General features: G+C 35.4%; 1 non-coding gene across 1 annotated transcript; it reads left to right on the top strand.

Annotated features, from left to right (window-relative positions):
• Positions 1 to 2,322: 2,322 nt before the first annotated feature.
• TRNAC-GCA (transfer RNA cysteine (anticodon GCA)) lies at positions 2,323 to 2,394 on the top strand. The gene has a single exon. It is a non-coding gene; the product is annotated as a tRNA-Cys (tRNA).
• Positions 2,395 to 9,314: the final 6,920 nt, after the last annotated feature.

Here is a 9,314-nt window from a genome sequence, read left to right as displayed (position 1 = left end):
AGAGAAGAACATAGGCAAAACACTCTCCGACATAAATCAGAGCAAGATCCTCTATGACCCACCTCCCAGAATATTGGAAATAAAAGCAAAAATAAACAAATGGGACCCAATGAAACTTAAAAGCTTTTGCACAACAAAGGAAACTATAAGCAAGGTGAAAAGACAGCCCTCAGATTGGGAGAAAATAATCACAAATGAAGAATCAGAAAAAGGATTAATCTCAAAAATATAAAAGCAACTCCTGAAGCTCAGTACCAGAAAAAATAAATGACCCAATTAAAAAATGGATCAAAGAACTAAACAGACATTTCTCCAAAGAAGACATACAGATGGCTAAAAAACACATCAAAAGATGCTCAACATCACTCATTATCAGAGAAGTGCAAATCAAAACCTCAATGAGGTCCCATTACACGCCAGTCAGAATGGCTGCTATCCAAAAGTCTACAAGCAATAAATGCTGGAGAGGGTGTGGAGAAAAGGGAACCCTCTTACACTGTTGGTGGGAATGCAAACTAGTACAGCCATTATGGAGAACAGTGTGGAGATTCCTTAAAAAACTGGAAATAGAACTGCCATATGACCCAGCATTTCCACTCCTGGGCACATACCAAGGAAACCAGATCTGAAAGAGACATGTGTACCCCAATGTTCATCGCAGCACTGTTTATAATAGCCAGGACATGGAAGCAACCTAGATGCCCATCAGCAGATGAATAGATAAGGAAGTTGTGGTACATATACACTATGGAATATTACTCAGCCATTAAAAAGAATTCATTTGAATCAGTTCTAACGAGATGGATGAAACTGGACCCCATTATACAGAGTGAAGTAAGCCAGAAAGATAAAGACCAATACAGTATACTAACACATATATACGGAATTTAAAATGATGGTAACGATAACCCTATATGCAAAACAGAAAATGAGACACAGATGTACATAACAGACTTTGGGACTCTATGGGAGAAGGCGAGGGTGGGATGTTCAGAGAGAACAGCATTGAAACAAGTGTACTATCAAGGGTGAAACAGGTCACCAGCCCAGGTTGGATGCATGAGACGGGTGCTCGGGGCTGGTGCACTGGGAAGACACAGAGGGATGGGATGGAGAGAGAGGTGGGAGGGGGGATCGGGATGGGGATCACATGTAAATCCATGGCTGATTCATGTCAATGTATGGCAATAACCACTACAATATTGTAAAGTAATTAGCCTCCAATGAATAAAAATAAATGGAAAAAAAAAATCTAAAAGAGCTTAAAAAAAGAAAGAAAGAAAAAAAAAAAAAAGAATACCCATTAGCTTTAAATAAATAAATAAATAAAATAAAAATCCTTATTGAGTAAAATTTTGTTGTTTTTTTTCCCACATGTTAGTTCATTTTGTAAAAATTCACTTCAAATTTCAATTTCAATATAAATACTGATGTGAAAGTGAGAATAAGTTAAAATAATTTCTATTTTTAGTGAATTAGGTTATTTATCAAAGCTCAATTCATGCATTTAACAAATTATTTTTGGAGACATTCTATATTATATTCAGAAAATTAAAGAAGTGGATTTTTATAGAAAAACTTTTATATATGAGAGATATCTTTGAGTAGCTAACAGTGTATAATGGGAATGATAATTTGACATCAGGCAGGTTTATGAGAAGTGAATGTGAACATTGATCACTAGCCACTGAAGTCAATAAGCAATACTGAGGAATCAGAATAAGCATTTTTCATAAAAACATACAATGATTATATGAAAGAAATATAAAGAAATAAAGTTACTTCCTTTCTTAGAGGTTCTTCATTACCAGGAACAAAAACTTACTCTAGTGAGCTTAAGACAAATAGAAAGTGTTTTGGAAGGTTACAGAAGAGTCAAAGAGAATCTGAGAACAAAGTTCAGCCTGACTTTACCATGTTATTAAAGGAACTGGCAGAATTTCAGGAACCAGAGTTATTTTTCTCTGTGCTTTGTTTCTCTTTATCTGAGGCTATTTGTCTTGTCCCATTGCCCCTCTCTTAATCTGTCTTGTTCCTTCCTTTGTAGCACTTACATTCCTGTGTTGTCTCTTAAAGTGCATATTATCAGTGGTAACTTTTGTGTTTTCATTGCTAACTCCTGGGAACAAGTGTTTCCATTGTGTCTGTTTTGAGCTGAATGTCCATCCCTGGGTTAAACAGTTTTTGTTAGGCAGTTTTGTCAAGTAGCCCAGAGTTTGCTCTGAAAACAGTCCTTGAGGAGCATTATATGGAGATAAAATGATAATGGAATTAGTTTAAAAAATAAAATAAATTGCTAGATAGTAAAGTAAAAGTGAGGCTTCCCTGGTGGCTCAGAGGTCAAAGCGTCTGCCTGCAATGCAGGAGACCTGGGTTCGATCCCTGGGTAGGGAAGATCCCCTGGAGAAGGAAATGGCAACCCACTCCAGTATTCTTGCCTGGAGAATCCCATGGACAGAGGAGCCTGGTGGGCTACAGTCCACAGGGTTGCGAAGAGTCGGACACAACTGAGCAACTTCACTTCACTTCACTTCAAAGTAAAAGTGAAAGTCATTAAGTTGTGTTTGACTCTTTGCAACCCCAAGGACTGTACCCTTCTAGGGTCCCCTGTCCATGGGATTTCATAGGCAAGAGTATTGGAGTGGGTAGCTATTCCCTTCTGTAGAGGATCTTCCCAACCTAGGGATGGAAGCTGGGTATCCTGCATTGACAGGCAATTTTTTTCCATTTGAGTCATCAGGGAAGTCCAGCCAGAAAGTAACATTGGAAAGTAAGTAAGTATGACTGATCATATGATATTGTTTTATCTTATTAGGATGTATGAATATAAGCATAAAGCTGATTGCAAATTGGTATCAAGTCACTATGTGAGTTGTGTTAGAGTTGGGGAACAAGAAATGCTTACTGAGTATAACATGTTAACTTGAACTGAATTACACCAAACAAGAAATTCTTGTTTTGCTTTAACTGTTCCTTTTTTCTTTTTAATTTGTTTTAATCAGTGAGATTGCAGTTTTAAGACATCACCTGGCTTTTGGGCCCTGATTCAAGTCTCTTCCAAATGGTAACCAAAACACATATGAAAATGAAACTTTGAACAACAATACTAAGAATTTCATTAAAATCAAGTTACTGCCAATGTTTAGAAGAAACTTTTATTACTAGAATGAATCACCTGGATCGGTGCATCCTATTTGTGTGCTCTGCTACAACAAACACAAATATTAATTCCTAATCTACATATATTGATAATTAAGAGGTTAGAGACAGACAGACAAAAGTGAACTGAAAACTGTTATGTTGTTTCTTCACTGCATGATTTCTCCATCTTGTCACATCCAGAATGTTTTCCCAATTAGTCTTTTTATTTTCTACATATTCCAATTTGCCATGTGGCAGAAGCACAGACTTCTATCCTAAAATTTATAGGTGTTACCTAGAGCATTTGTAGAGGCAGAAAGAATCCCACTTCCAGGGTAGATTTTATATTATAGCTTTTTATTTACATGATATATCTAGAGCAGATGTATTTACACAGATCAGGTAGCCAGAGAATGTACAAATCCCATCTTATATCAGGGCCAACCTGATATTTTTTTCAGACAGTATGAAATGATATAGGAACAAAATGCAGCCACCAACTGACCTGAGACATTATATCTTGTAAGAGAAAGTGTTTTCTTTCTCTTACAAGAATGGATGAAGGGAGCAGCCAATAAGGCAAAGAATGGATGAAGGGAGATTAAATTATTATTAATTAAGAAACAAATGAAAAAAATTGATGTGAGCACATTTCTGACTTAATATAAATGCATACATTTGATTTATTATGCTTATGGTCCTCAATGTATAAGATAATAGGAAATAGCAATAGAAATATATGAAAGAAATATAAAATAACAGAAAATAATATAACATATAGTTTAGAAAATTCTTTTTAAAGTTGTAAAACCTGGAGAAATACATTTATACTCCTATATATAAACAATAAATGAGAGAGAAAGAAAAAAATACATAGTACAAGGTTTGAGATGAAACTAAAACTATAAACAGAGAAAATAGAAAAATATGACAAAGCTATGAAAATGACCATGCTAATATTTTTTTAAATAAATATATAAAACACCAGATTTCTACTAAACTACAAAAGAAAAATGATTCCATGATGATCTGGACAAATATGCTTAACTCATTACCTTTTAGCTTTTCTAGATTTTTTTCATGAAAAGAGAACAAAAAAATAATAATAACTCATAAAAACTCCAAAAATTATTATGCATAATCCATATAGTAAGAATCTGAGAAATATTTTCTTTGAAGAACAGTATATTCATATCAAAGTTGGCAAAGGGCTTTTTGCCCAGATCAGAAATAACTGTCTTAAGGCAGAACACCAATTGTACAGACTGAGAGAAAAGACTCCAGCACAACATGTAAATATTCCTTGAATGTGAGTAGAGAGCATATATAATAATACATTTCCCAAATGCCTCTAAAATTAGACTGGTTGGATAAGGAAGAAAAAGAGTCCTAAGACATATGAGAGAAGAGTGGAGAGGCAAATTTCAACCTTGTGTTAAATTTTGTCAAGTTTGCCATTATCAGTATATAGAAGAGCAAGGTATATTGCTTTCTTATCTGGACCAGTCAGTGGGGCCAAGGAACTAGATGCTGCCTACTCTGTCTTGATTCCAATGCTTATTAATATGGTAGCAGATTCAACGTCAAGCTTCAAAGCAGCAAAGACAGCGTGGGATGGTTACTCAGAGGATGATCAAGCTTCTCTTACAGGTAGAAAGTGGAATGGGAAATGACTGGGTCACAGTGACGAGACTCTGAATCTTAAGAAAATACAAATATGTGTTTCCATTAAGATGGTTTTTACATTCTTTTATTTCTTTTTATAATTTATTGATTATAATTATCTAGTCTAAATATCTAGTCTAAATAGACCACCTCAACTCTAAAGTGAATAGATTTTTGGTTTGCTGTAAAGTAGACAATCCTAGGGGTTGCTTTGGTAACTCAATTGGTAGAGAATCTGTCTGCAATGCTGGAGACCCTGGTTTGATTCCTGGGTGGGGAAGAGCCCCTGGAGAACAGATAGGCTACCCACTCAGTATTCATGGGCTTCCCTGGTGGCTTAGATAGTGAAGAATCCACTTACAATATGGGAGACCTGGGTTCAATCCCTGGGTTGGGCAGATCCCCTAGAGGAGGGCATGGCAACCGACTCTAGTATTCTTGCCTGGAGAATCCCCACTGACAGAGGAGCCCAGCAGACTACAGTCCATAGGGTCACAAACAGTTGGACATGACTGATTGACTAAGCACATACACACAGATAATCCTAGACCATAAAGGCTCAAAACTCAACAGGAATCTATTCATAGAGTAAAAGGAATTGTTCTACCACAGTTTGGCTCTGTTCTCCTTAGGTTGATGTTTGTAGTTTTGTCTTTAAAACATTCTCAGTACATTTTTTATTTTGTAAAAATTCTACTGATTTTATATCCATTGAAATTATATTTCTAATATGTTATCCCATGCAAGATAATATCTGAAGAAGAAAATTTTGTTCCAAAGAAAAGAATTATGGTTATGTACTAATGTCCACAATATTCACTGCTCTCATCTATGTTCCATATTATCCAAGTGAAGTTGGAGTTAAAGAAAAGTTTGGAATAACTCCTTGAAGCCTCATTTAAAATACTAACTGGAAAACAATGTCATGCAAGTTTGGGGTGCTGGCTTATGGAATGAGGTACATGATGATGTATTATGCTATTCCTATCTTCTATTGTCTGAATACAAGGATCTGAAAACAAGGATAAAAATAAAAATAGTTCCTCTCAATATAAGTAGAATTACATATGATTTTATCTTATTACAATGAAAATTCCATGGGCAGAGGAGCCTGACTGGCTGCAGTCCATGGGTCCCCAAAGAGTCAGACATGAGCAGCTGAGCATGTGTGCACATGCACACACACACAATGGGAAATTTAAAGAGTAAAAACTAGCACTAAAATATCTAAATTTATATACTATTTGAAATTTGAATTTGACTGACAAATTAGTGTTACTGTACATATTGCTCTTAAAAGGTAGTTGCTTATTGCATTGTGTAGAGAAATGAAAGACAAATTACAATTTTCAAAATATTTATGAGGCAACAGAATAAGTTATATCAAACCATTACACTCAGCACAATGTATCAAAGTTGTTATAAAACCACCTCTTTCATATCTGAATGTTTCAAGATAAGGCACAATGATAGAAATTCTTCCTAGACTACTGTATTCCAAAATAAGATCTCTGGCAATTCCAGGAAACCTGTAGTTTACAAAATGTGATAACCTCCTCTCAAAGACTTTGCTTACCAATTTCTCTAAAATCACTGTGAATAAACACAGCCCTCAATATTCTCTATGTGCCATTCCTTGAATTCTACTTTTGGAGTCATTACTGAGGCTCTGTCAAGGCGGTGCTTATCCCATTTGTAACACTTTTAATATATCTGACTTTGTATTATCAACAGGTTTTCCTGGGTCTCTGGGCAAATATCCAAAACGGGTCTGAATCAGTATATATTGCGTGAGATCATGATGGAAGTTGTGGGTATTGTGTGAATGACCACCAAGCTCATTTACAAGTAGTTCAATGTTAATATTAATGACACTTTCTTTGAAAATGAAAAAAATTCCAAGAGAAATGCTAAGTTGGATAGATTGCTGGGACAATTCTACAAAATGAGAGATGGATGGTCCCGGGGAAACCAGGATACATGGTCACCTTAAATATAATACCTAATGTAGCATCTGCCATTTTCCTTCCTTCCCATACTTAGAGCACTGTGATATGTTCACATAAAGGTATATATACAGAGTCTGAGTCACATACTGAATGTGACATAGAGATATACATTGTGCAATCTCAGCGACTCATAACATTAAATTAGAAGAAAAATAATATAATATTTGAAACTTGAATTCATTGACTGACAGTGTTATCTTCATACTTGTCCCTAAAAGGGGCTGCTCATTACATTTTATTGAACTGGCTGAGGTAATTTATCTGAATATCAAGAAGAAATAGAGTTGCTGTTCCACACTGGAGACACAGAACACTATATTTGTAACCAAGAAATCAAAAGTATCTTGGATTTCTGCCAATCAAGCTCTAAGTATGTCTGTTTAAGCTACACATTTCAGGTCTAAGAAAATAAACATCAGATGAATCACTGAACTACTAGGGGTGGCTTTTCATTCAAATCCATTTATACCAGGTTCCTGTAAGTCCCCATACTGAATATGGGACCACATCTGTTTGGTTGGATAGCAGTAACTGGAATGACCTCAGAACGAATATTCTCTTACACTAGAAGATTATTGGCAACTCTCTTTCCCTAGTGGCTTAGTTATCAAATAAATGGTATTGGACCCTGTTAGGAATGACTGTGAGAATACTTAGTGACTGTTCTCATGATATTAAGGGTCTTTTCAAAGATTTCCCTCTTCCTTTTGATCGTTTGCCTTTGGATCTTTGTTTTAACTTAGGCATGGGAATTATTTGAGGGGCGACTGTGTTTGAACATGGTGACTCAATTCAGGCCTCCCCATGAATAAGATTTGGTTTTGGTTATACAAAGAGCTAGTGCCTTAAAATGCTGTCCAACCACTTCCAACTGAAGTTTCCCATAAATTGTTTAGTCACATCTGATGACAATGATGGTATATATTATATATATATATACATATATATATAATATATAATGGGTATATTATACAAAATATATATCCATTGTCTATTATAGTAAGCACATGCATCATCTTCTGATAGTTAAATGCAGTTTTTTGGCTTAAACTATCCTGGGATTCCATATCGCATTGATTTCTGAAACCCCATCTTAAGCACAGATCCATCCACATTTATGCTTGGACTAGTCAGACCATCCCATACTACTTTTGAATTATGTCCTTGCTGTCCTTATCAATGCATTTCTTTTCCTTTGTTTCCTTTAATCATAATCATTGGCTTGTAACATACTCTTGTCATTGACCTATATAAATATTTCCATTTAAACATTTATTACTTAATAAGGATATCAGTGAAACTGCTACCCTATCAAAATAAAAATATAACTTTGACAACAACTTATATCTACCATTTGGTTTTCTTCCTTCCCCTCATCCAAAATGAGACAACAACTATCCTGTGTTTCTCAAATGTGGTGAAGGAATTTCCTTATAGCCCTGTCAGATGTCATGGTCATGACCCTTTGAGCTGATGGCAACTTCACAGGTTTTTGGATTTTTTCTTCCTGACATTATAGATTTTGGTTCGTAACATTAGTCAGTACAAACAATCTTTGAGAAGGTTTAATTAAGCCTATAACAAAATTTAGTAAGTTCAAATTGCCTAAAGTTTGAATTGAATCTATAACTTCTGGCAAGTATATCCATATTTATTAAACTGAAGTAAAATTATGTTCTTCTCTTACTGGCTTTAATACCATCAAAAAATATTCTCCACACATGATCCTTAAGACTTAACCAACATATATTAGCACACTTTTACAATTATCATTTTTTTTTTGTTTATTGTTATCATTTGTGTGTAAGCTTTATGCTCTGCGGGCTTTCCTGGTGGCTCAGACAGTAAAGAATCTGCCTGCAATGCAGGAAATCCTGGTTTGATCCCTAGTTGGGGAAGATCCTGTGGAGAAGAAAATGACTACTCACTCCAGTATTCTTGCCTGGAGAGTTAGATGGACAGAGAAGTCTGGTGAGCTACAGACCATAGAGTCACAAAGAGTTGGATGCAATTGAGTGATTAACACACACACACACACACACACACACACACACACACACACACACAAACACCTCTTCTGCAAATGACTTGAGGAACAGGTAAAGATCTGATTCTAATTATAGGTAAAGAGGCAGTAGGGTGATGGGCATGGAGTACAAAGATAATTTCTGTCTCATGCAGAGGAACTACTTCTGACAATATCAGTAGAGGCAGAAGCAATTTTACTAATCCAGTGGCCTGGAAAGCTTAATGAATTTTTGGAGTCTAGATATAGAGTCAACAGAATAATTTCAATTATTACAATTCTACTTTTCAGAATTCCACACTTTCCCATCAATGTCCTAAATTTCAACTAGTGGATTTGGTGGGCTGAAAATACAATCTAGCTTGTAATTCAGTAACTAAGAGAGCAGACTTGATGTCTGAACTTTAGTAACTTATGAAGATATGAGTTTTTAAAGCCTTCATAAAATTTCTGTTTTCCTGACTCTGCATTTA

This window comes from Dama dama, chromosome 30, assembly GCF_033118175.1.
Source record: "Dama dama isolate Ldn47 chromosome 30, ASM3311817v1, whole genome shotgun sequence".
NCBI classification, from domain to species: Eukaryota; Metazoa; Chordata; class Mammalia; order Artiodactyla; family Cervidae; genus Dama; species Dama dama.
This window is presented reverse-complemented; position numbering and strand designations above follow the sequence as displayed.